At 38.8% G+C, this 18,766-nt stretch overlaps 1 protein-coding gene across 2 annotated transcripts in view; it reads left to right on the top strand.

Moving 5' to 3' along the window:
* Positions 1-894: 894 nt before the first annotated feature.
* The window catches only part of SYNDIG1 (synapse differentiation inducing 1), an 83,831-nt gene continuing 65,959 nt past the window's right edge, over positions 895-18,766 (top strand). For both annotated transcript variants that reach the window (XM_053459445.1, XM_053459446.1), the window contains exon 1: positions 895-1,512. The gene's annotated coding sequence lies outside the window, so the exon portion shown is untranslated. The remainder of the gene's footprint in view (positions 1,513-18,766) is intronic.

Raw genomic sequence — 18,766 nt, 5'->3', positions numbered from 1 at the left:
ATAATAGATAAGAAAAACAGTATCAGTGCATTATAAGTAATGGGATCTCAATCAAACCAAAGAATTAGTCAATATTGCGTCACAGCAATTAGCTATATATGTAGCACTACAATAACCATATACTCACTCAGTCTGAAAACTGTATATACTATTATGAAAACCAGCTGTTTTTAACATGAGAAATAAAATTGTTTTTCTAGTTACAGTAACAGCTACAATGGGCAGCATGAGCCAGGACAAACCAGACCAAGCTAATTCGGCCACCATTCAAGGGTTCTCACCAGGCTTAATTAAACTTATTCCATGGTGTCCCTGGAAATAAACCAATCCATCACATTTTATTACATCTTCCCCAGCTCATAACCTGTAGAGGAAAAACCTTCCATATAAAAATACAGGGACAAAAAATCTAATAAAATGCACACTACTGGACCAATATGTCAAAAAGAGAGAAGAAAAAACTGAGAGGGAAGCTGATCATTTTGATGTATCTATGAGTGCTGGATCTATGTGTGTCTCAGCACACTAAGGGAATCAGGTTCCTTGTGACTGTGTTTTGCTCTGATGTATACAATATAAATGAGCTTGATGGCTTCTGGTCTGATGAATTTATTTGTAGAGCAGTACTTGCTTGGGCTAAAGGTGGAACGTGCTGTGACTGAGGAATCTTTCTTGGCTGTGGCAGCTTTATTATGATCACCAAGAAGCAGGGCAGGGAATAGCTCACTCGGATTATACATAATGCAGTGGCATAAAACACTTACTACTATGACAGGTAATACAGTAGCCAAGGCTGAAATATCTCACCATCTTCTTCAATGTGTCAGACACAGAGGGAACAAGAGCAGACAAATCAGATCACTTTCAGTGCAGCTCTCTTTAAGACCAAGGAGGAACCTCCTTCTCTCGCATCTCTACCTCTCTCTTGTGCAGGGCTGTAAATTACTGTCAGCACAGAGCAGTCACTGCCCTTATCTCCCACCTTCACATCTCATGCAGCCTCTCACTCTCTTTCATTATTTGCCATCTTCCTCCCTCCTTCGCTGCTTTTGCTGATCTGCGTGAAAGGCAGCACATTTACTCACGTCTAAAGGAGGCTGCAGTGGGAAAGTTGGCCCATCCTGCCATGCAGGCTTTCCTGCCTCACTCATCCTGCCTCCCCCATCCCATCACATTAGTTCTGCCATCACACTGCAGTTTGAACTAAGGGATCTGCAAAAAAAGGGCATTCCCAGGGCTGTGTGTAATCTCCCTGGCTCCTGTGTGTAGATGTGCATCCCCTCCCAGCTAAGGTTCACATCCACAAAGCTCCCTTTAGCTGCTCTCTGCTGTGGACTGAGTGCTGCTCACTGCTGTGGATGGGAGAGCAGTCATTTATACCTGTCTTTGCCAGCGAGTGGAAAACGTACACACACGCAGCAGTCTCGTCTATGGACCGCACGGAGTAGCTGTTCCACATTCCACTAAAGTCTGAACTTTTGCGTCCGCTCCAAGGTTATTCACCTTGCTAAGGTAAGCCGATCTCCCTATTTGTATTGTTCACTTAAGATGTGCTCACTACACCTTGGCATCCCTATTGCCCCCTCTGCTTATGTATTTACCAAAGCACCTGCGCTTGAATTTAACCCATACCTTGCCAAGGCCCGTGTGACAATCCGTTACTATATCACTATTGGTATTATAATCACAGTTGGATCATGATGTCAGCATTCTTCTCGGAGCATTCTATAACCCCGCTCTTATCGGCATCGGTTTAAGATCGGGGGTCCCCACGCAGCATATCTGTTCCTGATACGGCTTGAAGTTAATATGCGGCTCACATCTCTCGACAGGTCTGTTGCATCGGGATACTGTGCAAGGGAATGCTTAGCCAGGCAGGCTCCCCTGAGCTAGTATAGTATCACTTACCGTATATCGTGCAGGATTCCCCATAAGCCTCCGACTGGCATGCTGCAGTTTATAAACAACATGACCGCATATTAGAATCATTACGCATTCCTATTGTGTCTGGCTAGTAACAAAAGCTTTTTATTTAGTTAAATGGATAAAACATTTTGCCAAATATAAGTAGTTTGTTTATAAATATTTAAAATGATCATTTATTTATCTACTTAACATGATCTCTAACAGTGAGTGAGTTCTGCTATTTAAATGTGTTCCAGTTCTTTTTTTTTTCAATGTACATATTGCAATATGTATCTGTAGGGTGAATGGTACTCTGCAAACTCAGTTACTGCAGAATCGCAGGGTATGAGTCAAATAAGATAATGATCATAAGCACAATGATGACCTATGCTTTTTATATTATATTGCGGCTTTTCTTATTCTTATGTTCGGGTTCAATTGCTTAGCAGTCATGTGCTTCTTCCAAATCTTAGTCACCATCTGAAGAAAGGATTTTTTTCCAGTACAGCAGGTAACAGAGATATAAGAGAAGAGGGAGTTACAGAGATGCCTAAATTAAGTTTGTGGCTGAAATTATGGTTGTTGATTTGTGCAACAAAGTTCTCGATGATTATTTATTGTGTAGAGAAGAGAACATGGAAGAATTTAGAGTTCCCGGAATGTGACTGCTTTCTCCTGAAATAATTCTGTAATCATTGCCTCCCAGTGTGGCAACTGAATATAGGTTACAGAATTAACCTATATTAACAGAATTTATCAAGACATCCATATAATTAACATTTTCCATCTTAGTATTTCATGTACCTAGTTTCAATAAATGAATGCCCCACAGCTAGTATTAACCTTTCTTGTGTAAGTACCCTATTTGTTAATGGTTTAAGTCAAAGGAGGAGAAATGTTAGAACAAGAGGTCATGATCTACTGCTAGAGGGTCAGAGGTTTGGATGTAATGTAAGGAAGTTCTACTGATAGATGAAACAGCCTCAGGTGTGGTAGAGACTAACCTAAAGCCCTGCTAAATCTAAGAGAAGACCAAGGGCTGATTAAGGTCTGAGTCTACATCAGGAAAATGGGCAGACTAGATGGCCCATATGGTTCTTATCTGCCGTCAAATTCTATGTTTCTATGTTTCATATTAAACACCATAAGCTTAGGGATGCACGCACCACAGAGTGAGAAACACTGACGTTAAGAATAATTTAACGTTTAACTGTTATGTATCCTTTAAAATGTGGCTGCTTTAATATTTTCTTCTTTTGTCTGTTGTTTAGTCTAAATGATTGCACATTTACATTCATAGACATTTGCAGACTCCCAGAACACTTTCTAACAGCAACAAAATATTTATTTTGTAAAATGCCTACAAAATCTGATTTTAATGTGTGTGGTAGGTTGCAAAGTTTGAAAACAGAAAAATCCTTAATAGTTACTCTTGCATCACAGAAGACAAACAATGCAAAATGGAAAATGACTATGTAGTTTGACTGCCAAGTATTTTAGTACTGTATTTAAGTCATTATCCCACTGGTAATCACACACAATAAATTAGTCCACTATTTTACATACAAATTACTGACATTTAGTATATAAATACATATAGTCTATTTATCAGCCCATAGACCAATGATTGGATGTAATGTGACTGCAGTTTGCACCATATGTAATTTAAATGAAACCGTAAGCATATTTCTTGATATGGAAAATGGCACTGGAAACCAACAAAGGCATTTGGTTAGCTTGTACCTCACTTTATATTTTCTTACCCTTTTAAGTCCAAAAGGGTTCGTAGGAGTGAAAAGAATACTTTTAATTTGTTTTGTCTTCTAATAGGGAAATCCCAATCCTAAAAACAATGTGTTAACAATAATAGTATTTGCTGTTCCTATTGACAGCAAGTTCTGTGTGTATTCTAGGTGATGCACCCAATAATGACAGATTTTAAAATTTTACACTTACTGTTACTGTTATCATGAAATGAAAGCTGATAAGGACAGTAGAATATTCCCCTACACTAAAAGCATCAGGTTTTGCCATCTTTGACATTGGCTTCAGAAACCACATTTTGATTTTAATACCTATACATCTTAGAATGTCAATGAAAGTGTCCCATGTGTCAATGACAAGATTTTAATAGCATTTGGAGCTCCATTTTAATATTATTTCTGCATTTCATATTTGTGGAACCTGGAACTCATTTTTGCTACAGGTTTTTGGTGCAATACATTTTGTTATATGAAAAAGATTAATATGCCATGTACTGGGGAAATGTAAAATTGGCCTTTGAATAAAAAATAACTGTGTGACTCTAGTCACCTCTGCAACTTAACTTTCAATTTTCTATTTTTTGATACTTTCACTACAAAATCAATAAAAAAATGTACTGTCCTTAACTGTAATTGATACAGAACAAAATGTGAAGAGATCTTGATGAATTTTGATTTTGAGAATCTATCTAATTCAGTTCTTTATACATGCCCTTTGTAAGAAAAGGCAGTCATACCTATTTTATCAGGGGTTTATTTGCCACATGTGGTCATGTTCATCAACAAAAAGAGACACCCAATTTATGCATGGAAGCTTGCTAAGCAAATTATGCATAAGAATACAGAAGGGGATTTTGCCACAAACAATAGTTTTTCTTATAGAAGTAAAAAAAACTATGGTATAGTACAAAGGACTTTACTGTTCCTTTAAAGCTCTTCTTTGAATTTATGAACAAAATAATTTCTAAATACTGTCTCTAAATGCATAAATAAAGTTAGCTAATAATATTATTCCAGTTAATTACATATATGTAATGTGACAGGTAGAAAAAAGCTTCCATTGGGAGAATTTGTTCTTAATTACCGTATTTTCCGGCGTATAAGACGACTGGGCGTATAAGACGACCCCAACTTTTCCAGTTAAAATATAGAGTTTGGGCTATACTCGCCGTATAAGACTACCCCTCTACCCAGTATACAACAACCAGCCAATCACGGCAAGCGATGTACCTTACCGGTGATTGGCTGGTTGTGTATACAAAGCCTGCTTGGATTGGGTGGGTCAGCTCTCCCTAACATATGCCTGTCCACACACACATGTATAGACATACACTGCCCTCACACACCCCTTCCTTTACACACATATACACGTACACACCAGCTTACAAACACACATATACACATACACTGCCCTTACACACACCTGCCCATACACATACACTGCCCTTACACAGACATATATATATATATATATATATATATATATATATATATATACACATACTAACATACGCCTGTCCATACATACACATTTATAAACTGTCCTCACCACACACCACTGCCTTTACACACACACACACACACATATATATATATATACACAGGGGAGGGCTGGCAGCCTAAGGCCTGGGGGGCAAGTCAAGTGAAGTGGCTCCGCCCCCTCGCACTCACCTTTCACCCCTCATGCTGCTCCCATCACTATGCGGCCATCAGACTGCTGGAAAACTTATCTAAATGGGCTGGGTGCTGATGCCACTGGCCGGAGCTACTTTAATCCTTTTTTTTATTTATTTAATATGCCAGATCAGCTTGCCATATTAAAAATAAATAAATAAAGTATTAAAGTAGCTCCGGCCGGTGGCATCAGCACCCAGAGGCCGTTTAGATTAGATTTCGGGCGGCCTGGGGGGCAATTGCCCCCCTGCCCCCCGGCCCAGCCCGCCCATACACTGCCCCTTTCTCCCCATCTCTTACCTCTCTCATCTCGTCTTCCATCCAGTTGTGGGAGCGTAAGGTCTGTCATTTACTATGCGCCAGCAATTGATGCCGAGCGCCGGGACATGACATCATCCCCGCGCTCGGCATCAATAGCCGGCGCATACTAATTAGGGAGCACGGAAGCCGAGGTCTGAAGTGCCAGACCACGAATTCCCTAATGCTGGGCTAGTTAGAGGGAGGTCGTGATCTCCCCAACCAGCCCTGCTCATCGGGCGCCCGCTGATCAGGGCTAGTCTGGGAGATCACGATCTTGCACCTACCTCGGCGCGGCCCTAAAGACCGGCCCAGGGAAGGCGGCTTCTCCGCTCGCCCCTCCCCTAGAGATTCCGGTCTGGCTCGGTAAGTAAGTAAGTATACGCGGTGTAAAAGACGACCCCCGACTTTTGATAAGATTTTCACGGGTTAAAAAGTCGTCTTATACGCCGGAAAATACGGTATGCTTCTTAGTTCACACTGTAGTAATTGGGACTAATAAAACCCACACATCACATTTCCAAGCCTTATCCTGGTATGACAATGGATGCTAAGACACTGTACATGCAATGTTTATGAGGTTACAGGGCTACTTAAAGGGAATTTACTGCATTTGACCCCTCTGTAACATCTGATGTCCATCTTGGTATGTGGAGCAAGGGAGCTTACATGGGCTGTATGTTTTATAATATGTTTATATAACTAACATTATATGCAGAGGTGGAGGACACCATTGTGTGTAATCAAATGATATCTGGGTGCCTCCTACTCACAACCACACATTGCTGATGTGTTCATGGCAGACTTTATAGGCCTTCTTTTGCTAGACTAAGACAAACCTACTTATTTGAGCGTATCTAGTTGATTGGTGTAAGCATACATTGTGGATAAATTTACCTTACATATGAAAGTAAATCGCGCTCCTAATTATTGACTTGTGGTTGTGTTCCTGACTGGCTGCAAGTACCACGGGCTTAGCAAGATATTCATTTTCATTAATAATTGGCTTTCTATGGACTTCTGGAAAAAAAGTGTATATTTTATGTAATGGGATGTTGCCATATTGTATAGATATGTGCACATCAAAACCAAAGCTGTTAGAATGTGTATAAACTGGGCAATGTGACTGCATTTACCGACACCTATTGGGGGCCGTACATTTGTAAATGTACTTGATACGCCACAATATAATTAGATTTGCAGCTATGTTTAGTTATATGATGAACAGGTATATAAAAGTACATTTTAATATTATCTCACATCAGTCACCCCCCCAACACTCAAACAACTCACAGATATACACTCATAAAGGCGCACACACAACTACACAACTCAAGTAATGTAGAAGGGCACACAAGACCTCAGTACACAACACTCACAGATATTCACTTACAAAGGAGCTCACAGACTAGTGCTGTCAACACTCATAGCTCACAGCAACTACACATAAAACACAACTCACAGACAGGGCCGGCCCAAGGAGGGGGGGGCGGCATTTTAAACTTCGCCAACGCCATTATCTACCCCCCCTCCCTTTGTACTTACCTTTAAACAGTCCTGCGGTGAGTCTTCCTGCTCTGCCACGGTGCCGGCTTGTAATGCTGAGCGCCGGAAATTTACGTCACTTCCGGCGCTCAGCATTACAAGCCGGCACCGAGACCGAGCTAGAGGGCACGCAGAGGAGAGGGGCGAAAACCACTCGGTGCCCCCCTCTCTCCTCCGTAAAAAGAAAAAAAAAGCGCTTGGGGCAGCAAAGTGCCGCCCCTTCAAAAGTGCCACCTGGGGCAATTGCCCCACTCTGCGCCATTGTAGGACCGGGCCTGCTCACAGACTTACAAGTTGGAGAATGGATTTTAAGGGCCAGATTTGGACCGCAGTCCCCATGTTAGACAACACTGCACTAGACATTAAGTCATACCTAGCATGGAATATTTTCTTTAACCAAACCACTTGACTAAGACTAAGACCCTACATTGGGAGTGATAGGTACTATACAAAATCAGTCTGGTTGCAGATATGATATCATAGCATGTCGTCAATTGTGTGCTACAATTTAATCATTCTGTTACATAATATGTGTACATATTAATATACAATACTTTGTGAATGCATTTTTTGTGTTTAAGCCAAGATTTCTACTTTCATTTTTTATTTATTTTAACAATATCAGACAAAACAATAGACATAAGATGTTATGTTTAAAAAGTTCCAAAGGGAGTCGGACATATGTTGTAGGTGTAGCTACTGTGCCCTGTTTCTTTACTGTCTGCATACTAAAAAAAATAATGTGGTCTCATGCCACATCTTGTAACTGGAATTTCCATTTTTCATCAACTAATGGAAATGTCCTGGTAGGATCAGAAGCATTTCAATTGCTTTTGTGCAGTCTCTATGCATTACGTCACATTTATTTATATAGTGCCAGCAGATTCCGTGGCGCTGTTAACAGTCAGGGGAATAAATTAAAATCACCCTCAATAACAAACAGGTACAAAAGGAGATCTATGATAACCATCTACGATGACATGATGTAAAGGGAACATAACAGTCATATTTTTTAGAGGTATCTTTTGAAATTCGCTGAGTTTGTTCAGAGGCAGCCTTTGAGCATTATAAATATTATATCTATCTAAAGTTAAAATGAAAACTATGTGAGAGAACTCAGTTGCAATGATTATAAAAATAATATAACAGATGGAAAAGGTGTCTTAATGTAGCTATTTATTCTCACCTCCTCCACTCCATCAGGCAGATAAGAACTGTTGTCAATTTTGAAAACAGAGTAGAATATAATGAAAAGCAAAGCACTCCAGAATTGGCAAATACCTAAGAAAAAACACAATGATCCTTTTACCATCAATGCACATTCATTATGTCATTTAAAGATCTGAGGATTGCTTAACAACTTTTAAAGAATAGGTTATCATAATGAGGTCTTTATGGGTGCAAATTAACTTTTGTGTCTTAGCTTTTTGCTGGGTAAATTGTGCTGGAATATATTACTGCAGCTCATGTCACAATTGCCAAAGTTATCTGCATTTACTAGCAACTCTAGTAGTAGAAGTCATAAGAGTGCAAACACATTGACTACATTACTACATTAATAAGAAATATTAAGGCACTAGCAATACTATAGAAAAATAGAATTTAATGGCAGGAAACCATTCTCCCCACATTTTAACCCATATTAACGGGAAGGTTTTTCCACATTTCTCCAATCCTCTCAGTGAAGTTACACTTACCGTATTTGCTCGATTATAAGACGACCCTGATTATAAGACGACCCCCCAAAATCTGAATATTAACTTAGGAAAAAAAGAAAAAGCCTGAATATAAGACGACCCTAAAGGAAAAAAGTTTTACCAGTAAATGTTAATTCATGTAAACTATTTTTTTTAATAAAAGCTATGATTGAGAAAAATATTTTTTTTTTGTTTTTATTTCTTGTATTTTCCAACCTGTCCCCCAGTTACGCACATCTGCCCCCAGGCTTGCCACACCAATATGGCACTGTGGCCCATGATATGCCTTTTAACCCTCTATATGCCACTGTGCCCCATGGTATGCCTTTTGACCCCCTATGTGCCACTCTGCCTCCAGAAATGCCTTATACCCCTATATCCCATTCTGGCATTTAGGGGGTTAAAATGCATATTATGGGGCAGAGTGGCATATAGGGAGGTATAAGGCATTCCAGGAGGCAGAGTGGCATTAAGGGAGTTAAAAGGCATTGTATAGAGCCCTCTGCCTCCAGAAATGCCTTATACCCCTATATGCCACTCTGGCATTTAGGGGGTTAAAAGGCATATTATGGGGCAGAGTGGCATATAGGGAGGTATAAGGCATTTCAGGAGGCAGAGTGCACTATTAAATGCCCCGGGTTGACGTCTCATTCCGCGGCAGCCGGAAGGAGGTGGAGTTGGCAGCGGGGGTTTGTATGCGTCCGTCGCAAATACCTTCCCCGGCTGTCAGAGATCAGGAACTCTGGAACTCTGATCTCTGACAGTCGGGGAAGGTATTTGCGACGGACGCATACAAACCCCCGCTGCCAACTTCACCTCCGGAAGCACCGGTAAGTGTGTGTGTGGGGGGGGGCGACGACAGGAGGATCCAGGTCCCCTGCAGCGGTGTGGGGGATCTGGATCTTAGTCTCCTAATCAGACCTCTATTTGAGGTCTGATTAGAAGACGACCCCGATTATAAGACGAGGGGTATTTTTCAGAGCATTTGCTCTGAAAAAAACCTCGTCTTATAATCGAGCAAATACGGTACATTTTATCTAAACCTCGAATCCACTAGCCTTTGCACTACACTTTGTCGGAAATATACTGTACTTCCCGCGTGTTCTTAGTTTTTTGGGTTTGTTACCTCCCATATACAGCATTTATATTCAGTAGTATTCTTCCTTCGTCTCTTTAGGTGATGTATTTGCTTGAAAAACAATAGGCATAGCAGTAAGAGTTTATATACTGAAAAGAAGATATTCCTGCAGCTCTTAAAATGGAAAATAGATAAATCAATGGAACACGATGGAATGCACCCAAGAGAATCGCAATAATTTAGGGCTTTGCTTCTTGTACGGTTAAAAAGCTATTTAATCACAATTCCTCATCACAAAAAATATACGCAAACTGAACTCCGTAGAAAAAAATATAAATGGAAAAAGTATAATAGGGCCTTAATAACTGTATAATCATAATACAGTGTACTGCGAGCAATTCTTTTTGATATAACATTTTACTTAGGGGTGAATAAAAGGCCACAGTACTAACCATAGTTTTTTTTCTTTATCCAAATATTTCTCTAATATCTAACCAAGTAATGCTTAGCTAATCAGAACTTGATGATGGCCTATGGGTTTTATCCTAGGTTAGGAAGGTTGCATAGGATTAATTCAATAGTTATCAAGGAAATCAATTAAATAGTGAAAATTGATGGACCTAAACAGAAATATTACATACAAAAAAACCTCAAATTAAGCACATCAGGCGCAAGCAATACGGGTAATTAGAGATATAACAAAATGTCTTGTCCTGGTGGAATAAGCTAAATGGTTAATTATTTAAGTTAGATCGTGGCAGCTGCAGTTTGGTGGTGATGAATGTAAATAATGTACTTGAGGTTTTAAAAATCCAAAAGGTAAAATAAAGTATAAATCATACCGTGGTGTCAGTGGAAACAGAGGACTTGAAGGAACATTCTAGTCCTATATTTATTTTAAATTGCATATTGGAGTCACTTTTTTCTGGACACCAATGCATAACCCAGAAGGACGCTCATTCTTGTTGCATTCTAATAGAAGCCGAGAGTAGTCTATAGGAGCCAGACACACGTACGTATGAGAACTAAACGCTGATAATTTGGTGGCATATATTTAATTTGCTGCTGTTTCAGTGAGAATGATACTGAGCATGTGCAATACATTTATGTACTAATGCTTACTGGCTTCATTAGAGGTAGCCAGGAAAGACCTTCAATGGGATGGAAAAAATATTTAAAATTTAAAATACAATTTCGGTGACCAGCCTGTCATAAACATGCTCTCGTTACCTGGTGTGCTGTTCTAAGTGTCTGTGGCTTCAAGTGAGAAATGTAATATTGTCAAATAGCTTGCTTGATGTATATTGTGCCTGGTGAGAAGTCGGAAAGATTTTGAGCCACATTACTAAGACTAATTGAAACTCATAATGTAAGCTAGACTTTTACATGATGATTTGTATGAATTTTAATGAAATATGCCACTTTTCCTAATTTGTACAAATGTCCAAAAATGAGGCGGGACCCCAACGAAACAGACAAAAACAGCAGAGAGCTCGCAATTTTTCGTTTGCATTTTGTTATTTTTTTTACTCTCACTCTCTCTTACTGTCTCTTACACTCTCTCACACTCTCACTAACTGCTGTTTTTTACGGAACCGCTGTGGAAGGCCTGCATAATACAGCCGATAGTAGGAAGAAGGGTTCCAAGAAGACAGAAGAAAGAATACAAAAAAACAAGAAGAGGCAAGACAAGAAGCAGAGCTATGGAGAATGGGAAAGAACGCGGAAAATGGTTGGCTGAGAAGGTAGGGAGTCATTGGGTGAGAGTCATTACCAGGAGAACGCATGGCACCAGGATGCATCCATGGAGGCCCCACCTCACAACTTACAGGACTTACAGGATCTGCTGCTAAAGTCTTGGTGCCAGATACCACAGCACACCTTCAGAGGTTTTCTGGAGTCCATGCCTATACAGTGCTGGTTTGGGGGCAAAAGTGGGACCAACACAATAATAGGCAGGTGGTCATAATGTTATGGCTGATCGGCGTATTATACAGGATAAGAATTCCAGAGTACTGAAAATCCAATATATATAACATAGTAAAAGGCACAGTAATTATCTTAATAGCGTTTAGGGTGGTATGTTCCATCCAGAAATCTATATGAAAGTAACTGATTTAATTATACAATTGTAATAAAGCACTTAAGCATTGTTTTTTGTCTCTAAGGTAACATGTGGTTGAGAGAATTGAAGCTATGATCTCATGTATACCCTTGACCCTGTGCATACATACTGTAGATCCATGATTATATACACGCACAGAACAGTGATCATATGTATACACAGTTTTATGATACCATCTATACACAGAGCTATGTATACATTGAACCACAATATCATACATACACCGAGCACCCTGTACTTAAATAAAAGGCAAAAAAAGAAAATAAAAACATTATACTGAAAAGAAAGATACATTTAGAACATGAGAGTAACAGAGTAAGGTTTGTCAAAATGGACAGTATATATTTCAGAATTAGTGGTGATGCCATCGACCACACTTTTATTGCTTGCCATAAGAACCAGTGACAAATAAGCCTAGTTTGCGATGTCATGTATATAGCAACATGGTCACTATCGCAGGCTTTCTCCTGGAACACATCTTTTTGCAGTGTTGAGATATCACACAACGCAACCTAGACTAGAGACAAGGCCGCATGTGTGGATGGCCGTTGAGCACTGGTGATGTTGTAAGTGGTGGAATCTTAATAAGTATGTATATATTAGCTGCTTTTAAACATGACTACACATAACATTATATAGCATATTTGTAGTAACTGCAATGGAATATAGGAGTGCATATGAACATGCTTACCTAAATGTAGTAGTTGTAATAAATGTTTCCTGAAAACAATGTACCCTACAGACCAATACACAAGCCCAAATAAAGACGTGAATCCCAGTTTGGGGTAACCCAAGCTTTCTTGCAAAATTGTATTCACTTTCTCCCTATAGTGATACTCTCAGAGAGCTAGTCATCTTACCATTCTCTATGGGGGTCCCATTGGGACATTTCTGTCAGATGGAGACAGTAGGCACCTTTTTTTACATATTACTTTTAGGTCCATATTAGTTTTAGGTCCATTCCTAGTGCTTATTGTGCCCTAGGTCAACTGTGTTTCTAGTGCCCACCTCATGAACGTCTTTACTTGCTAATACATGAAAGCTGACCTCACCAGCTAGGTGTCCCAAGCAGCTTTATATTTTGCCTTTATGTTGGGGCTGTGCCTGATTTCTTTGGGGTTATTGCAGACTGATATCGTATGGCTATGGGCAGCCTGGTTACAGTTTTACCTAGCTTACTGGATAATGGATAGAATATTACAAAGTTTGTTGATGTATTTTGGTACCAAAGTAGCCTTCAGTTGAAACAGTGATTCTTTCTATGCAACCTAGCAAAGTTTTGTCAGAAATAGAAAAACACTTTTGAAAGAAAAAGATCTCTTGAGTTCACTTTGTTTTCTGTTAATCAACTCTACTTTAAAGTACTTACTTGGATTTATCGCCTACAGGTCCTTTGAGAATCCTATTATTTATAACCTTATCTAGTTAGTTACTTTATAGGTCAGCAGTCTATAAACTGCCCGAAGCAAGAAGATGAAATGTTTTTTGTTTTGCTGGGTTATTTTTTGTGTCAATACTTTATTTCTGGCTTTGTGACAATGCTGACCTTTCAGTTCTTTTTTTTTTCTCAAACTAAATTTTTTGATGTTATATTTTGTTGTTTGCTTAGGCTGAACCTAATGAGATCCTTTAAAATAATGCAAACTTTTGTGAAAGTAAGGAAAATCTTTTTTTTTCATCTCCTTGCTTTAACATTTTAGTGTTATATCTTACTGTTATGGTTTGGCAGGAATTGGAGCTAGTAAAGATGACCACTTGCAGAACACCACTGACCACAGTGTCTGAAAAGCCAAACAGACTCATGGTAAGCGTGTTTCTTGGTCTTGCGGGTGTTGGAGACGAGCGACTCCATTATGGTTTAGGAAAAAAGAAAAGGCCTGAATCTAAGACTACGCTATAGGAAAAAGGTTTTTCTAATAAATATTACATATACCTTAAACTCCCCCTATATGCCACTCTGCCTTTCTGATATACCACTCTGCCCCAGATATGCCGTACACCCCCCTATTTGCCACTCTGCCTCCCTGAAATGCCACTCTGCCCCCTAGATATGCCTTATACTACTTCCCAGACTGCCCCTTCCCAGACTTACCAATGCATCCCCAGACTTTTCCCCCATGCCTCAGACTCCCCGGTGTCTAGTGGGGGCAGCCGGTGGACCGATGCACGTAGACAACCTCCGCTGTTACCCAGAAGTTGTTCACCCACTGCCAGAGAGGAGGATCCTGGTCCCCTGCAGCGCAGACAACCTCCGCAGCTGCCCGGAACTTCCGCTGGGCTTCTATGGTGGAGCACCTGTAGGTCCTGTCACACCGGTGCTCCGTCCTAGAAGCCCTGGCAGAAGTGCTGGGCAGCAACGATCGTGCAGATATTAACCGACTGCCAGAGAGGAGGTTCTGGATCTCAGTCTTGTAGCCAGACCTCTATTTGACTTTGAATATATTTCTCACAGCATTGGCTCTAAAAAAACACCTTCTTATGTTTGAACAAATACAGTGGTACGTTAACTAATGGGTTGTATAATTCTTTATCCACTGTGCATATTTTCCTGATAGGTAGGTAAAGGGTTAATACATTGATTAAAGTGTTTATTTGTGTTGTTCCCACAGAAGACAGTCACCTATTTAATGAAAATACTTTGGTTTTTAACCACTTAACCACCAATGACGTGCCAGGCACATCATGGAAGAAATGGTCAGCTAACAACCAATGACGTGCCTGGTACGTCATGGCATTAAATAAGCAAAGTCTCTACAGAACCTCCTGAGAGCTCTGGGCTCCCCTGCAGGTTGCATACAGGTACTGCATTCAACCATGCAAGTCAATGGATCCCAGCTTTCTAATCACAATGTTTTGTGACATTTATCAGGAGCTATAAATTCATACCTGAACTGCAATGTGTGTTAAAAAACACAAAAAATGACTACCACAAACTTTGACAAAGGCTGTTGGTAGAATTATCAGGCAAACCCATGCATGGGTGATTTCACTGTACTCAGGAGAGGTTGCTGAACACATATCGGGGTGTTGTTTTGAAGTGAATTATACCAGAAGGTCTAGATTTATACCTGAAAATTACTAACACAAAGCTTATCAAAGGCTGGTAGTATAATTAGTGCATGGATACCAGCATTTACCCGCTGGAGTGTCTAATACCTGGGAGTGTCTAGTTTTCAAATATATATATAGTTTGATGGGGATACATTGAAGTGACTGAATTCAAAAGTGTCCCAAATAGGGCATGGGGACATGATTACCAGATCTGAAACAGTTTGGTTTTGAAACGGCAAAATGCTTTTTGTACTTATTGCCCTAAAACTTGAAACAAAAACAAAACATAAAAACAAATCGTAGAATCTATTTAGCAGGGTTTTTCATTAGCTTTAATAGATGAGTAAAATATTTTTCAAATATAAGTGAGAAAAGGTGCTTTTTTCAAATTTTCTCCATATTTTATTATTTTTATAGGAAACTATATGATACAATCAAGATAATGGTATCTATAGAAAGCCCTTCTTGTTCTGAAAACAACACAAGAAATAACAACCTGGTTCTTAAGGGATTAAACAGTTGGTGTACAAGTGAAATAGAAGGTGACATTTTTTAAGTTTCTTGAAGTTGACAGTTGTATTATACCTTGAAAGAGTTAATCGTATATTTGTGGTGAGCGCAATGGAGGAGATATATATATATAGCAAAGTATTTAAGTTTCTGCACAAAACCAGATGGTCTCATTAAAAGGACATATACAATATCGTTCTTCCTCCTAGTAACCTGAATAATACATTTGGTAACTGTTAACAGTACAATAGATATATTCCTTTTGATCTGCTTGAAATTGCCAGGAACTAGGAGAAAGTACCCTAAACATTCCAAAATCAACTAATTATAAAGTAAATGTTTTTTATTTTTTATTTTTTCCTACAAATCTTATACTTTGAAGAATGTGGTTGCACATATTATATTTAAGGTAAAACTAAGTCTCTAAAGCATTGTTAAATCCATGGTTCTGGTTATTACAATCAGCAGAACATCTTGTTACGTGATACACAAGCAGTGTCCATAATGAAAAGAAACATATTTTCAAACAATAAGTAATATGTTTGTTCTTTTTATATATTATTTCTACAATAAAATTAGTAGTGCCATTATAATCTGTACAAGAGTTGTTATTTTGTTGAAGTACTGTTATCGCTCATGTTATTTTAGTCCCTTTATCATGTTGATTGTGTGCATAAAATTAGCATGAAGAACATAAAAAAAAAACCCATCCACATATATTTTAAAACTGTCCTCTATTTTTGAGTTGGCACATAACTGCAAATTACCACTTGAAAAACAAGCAATACAGAGCGAAGTAGGTATTCATAAATTACGGTAATTGACTAGCACTAATTCAGTTAATCACAAATATCTTCACTCAGGCAATACATTGTTCAAAGCATAATGACTGGGCTGGCAGTGCATTATCAACAGACAAAAGGCTATTTATTTTCAATATAATTTAAAAGCTGTATTTTCGAGTTGCTTTTTATGTTGGCAACTGCTAGCTTTGCAGCACCAAGTAATACATTGTTACACTTTAGTTGATAGATGCATATCTAGCTCAGAGTACAAAATGTGGTTTATAAATGCAGCTTTTACTGCTTTTTGTATAGCTCCTTCAAACTCACTTGCCTCTAGTCAGTAAATGTCAGGTTAATGCAAGTTAGTAATTGAGGTAGCTTTGCAACAACACCCTGGCACCCAAAGAGTGCATTAATTGGAATTTGCACCCTCCACCCTTGGGTTAGATGTAAGTGTAATTAGCATTTTTTATTGTTTCATTTTTTTATACATGCTAACTCCTTTCCATCAAAGACCATAGGGACTGAAGCTGGGGGGGGGTATAGGTGTACCCTCAAGTGTTTAACTTATATTTTAAACCCCATTCCATTTGAATCTTGTATAGATGAGAGTTGGCAGCAGTAACTTTGCTGGTTTGTTACTACAAGTTCACTGGACCTTTAGTGAATAGAGGCAATTCTGTTAATCTTTTACAGGGCTTATGCAATTTTCAGTTATTCTTCAGTAGTTGATATGAAGCTGACTGCTCTTGAACTTGTTGGCATTAAGACATGACTGAAAAGGACACATAAGGCTTACATAGATTTATTACGTTTGTTCAATTATAAAATGTGGGGTTTGAGAAAGCAATAGGCCAAGAGGCTAATTTAATGATGGAAAAAATAGAATACTATTCCTGTTGTATCATATAATGAACCATCAAGGTCATTTGGAAGTCAAGTCAATAGCAACAGTACAAACATACGTATCAAACACATACAAAAATATTTTTAAATATTGAGGTAATAAATTGTTTTGTCAAACATTTTCCCCCATAATCTGAAATTAGAGTTTAACATAAAGTTTTTGATCATTTTTTTGAAAATTTTTAGCTTTTTGGTTAGTTTTCGTCTGTTTGGTGGCCTAGTTTTTAGAACCCGAATGCTCAGGCTGGTACCCTCGGATTGAACCTAGGACCTTAACCGACTAGTTTGGTACTACATACAGCCTGCAACCTGTATAAGAAGGTGAAATATAAGAAACCTTTTTCAAACCCTTTAGAAGAATGAAAAAGATGAAAAGGGCTGCAGTTCAAACACTGGAAAGGCATATATACATAATTTAACAGAACACAGAGGAAATGATCATTCGTGTAACTGGCTGGTAAATTGCATTAACCTTTAGCTGTTAGATCTTTGTGGAAATAGTATTTAGATTTGATAGCAGTAATTATACTTCAATATTGCAAACCTACTTCAATAATACCATCTAAATATTTGCTTGATAGACTAAAATAATCAATGCTTGTTATCTCTTTGTTAAATATTAGTATTTACGATGGAAAAGTAAACTTAATTTTTTAAGTGTTTTAGAAATATACTTGGTCTAAATAACATGTCAGTATTGATTTTGTGAATTTTTTTTAGGTTTCTGGAAATATAGGGTCTATTTACTAATATGTAAGTGCATTTAAGTTTGCAAAAAATGTGGGTTTGCAGTAGCAAAGATTAAAATAAATGAATAACATTGACCAAGTCGATGAACCCCTACTGTTCTGGGAAACTGCCAAATACCACACCGCAATGAATACAAGCTACAACCCTTTCCGCTTAGACACAGTGAAACAACTTCTAGACACGCTTTTATGGTCAAAAGTGCAAACACGACAACACAGCAATATTTTTCTTATGGGGCAACAAGTTAGGCAAGCTAGGGCAAAATCAAATTGATCCCGGCACAATATCCTCCACAGGGGCAATAATACCACCACCTTTGCCATTACTAAAATGTTCTAGGATTACTTTACAAAAATGGAAGAACCATTTTAATCCCCATGTCAAACAGAAACCCCATTGTAATTGGTTTGCATTGACCAATTACCCTCCTGAATCAGGATATAAAAATTCTGGCCAAGTTATATGCAGATAGATTACAATTTCTTCTCAGTGAGCATCAGTTGGGATTTGTGAGAGGGAGATACCCTGTAAAGGGAATCAGAACAGCCATTGCAGCAACTCAAATCAGGTGGGAGACAAGCGTACCTGGAAACTCTCCGGGTTTGACCCGGAGATCACTGGGTAAAGCACTGCTTCTCCGGTTCTCCGGCTCAACACCCGAATCCTCCGGGTCGTGGGAG

This window comes from Spea bombifrons, chromosome 3, assembly GCF_027358695.1.
Source record: "Spea bombifrons isolate aSpeBom1 chromosome 3, aSpeBom1.2.pri, whole genome shotgun sequence".
Classification (NCBI taxonomy): Eukaryota; Metazoa; Chordata; class Amphibia; order Anura; family Pelobatidae; genus Spea; species Spea bombifrons.
This window is presented reverse-complemented; position numbering and strand designations above follow the sequence as displayed.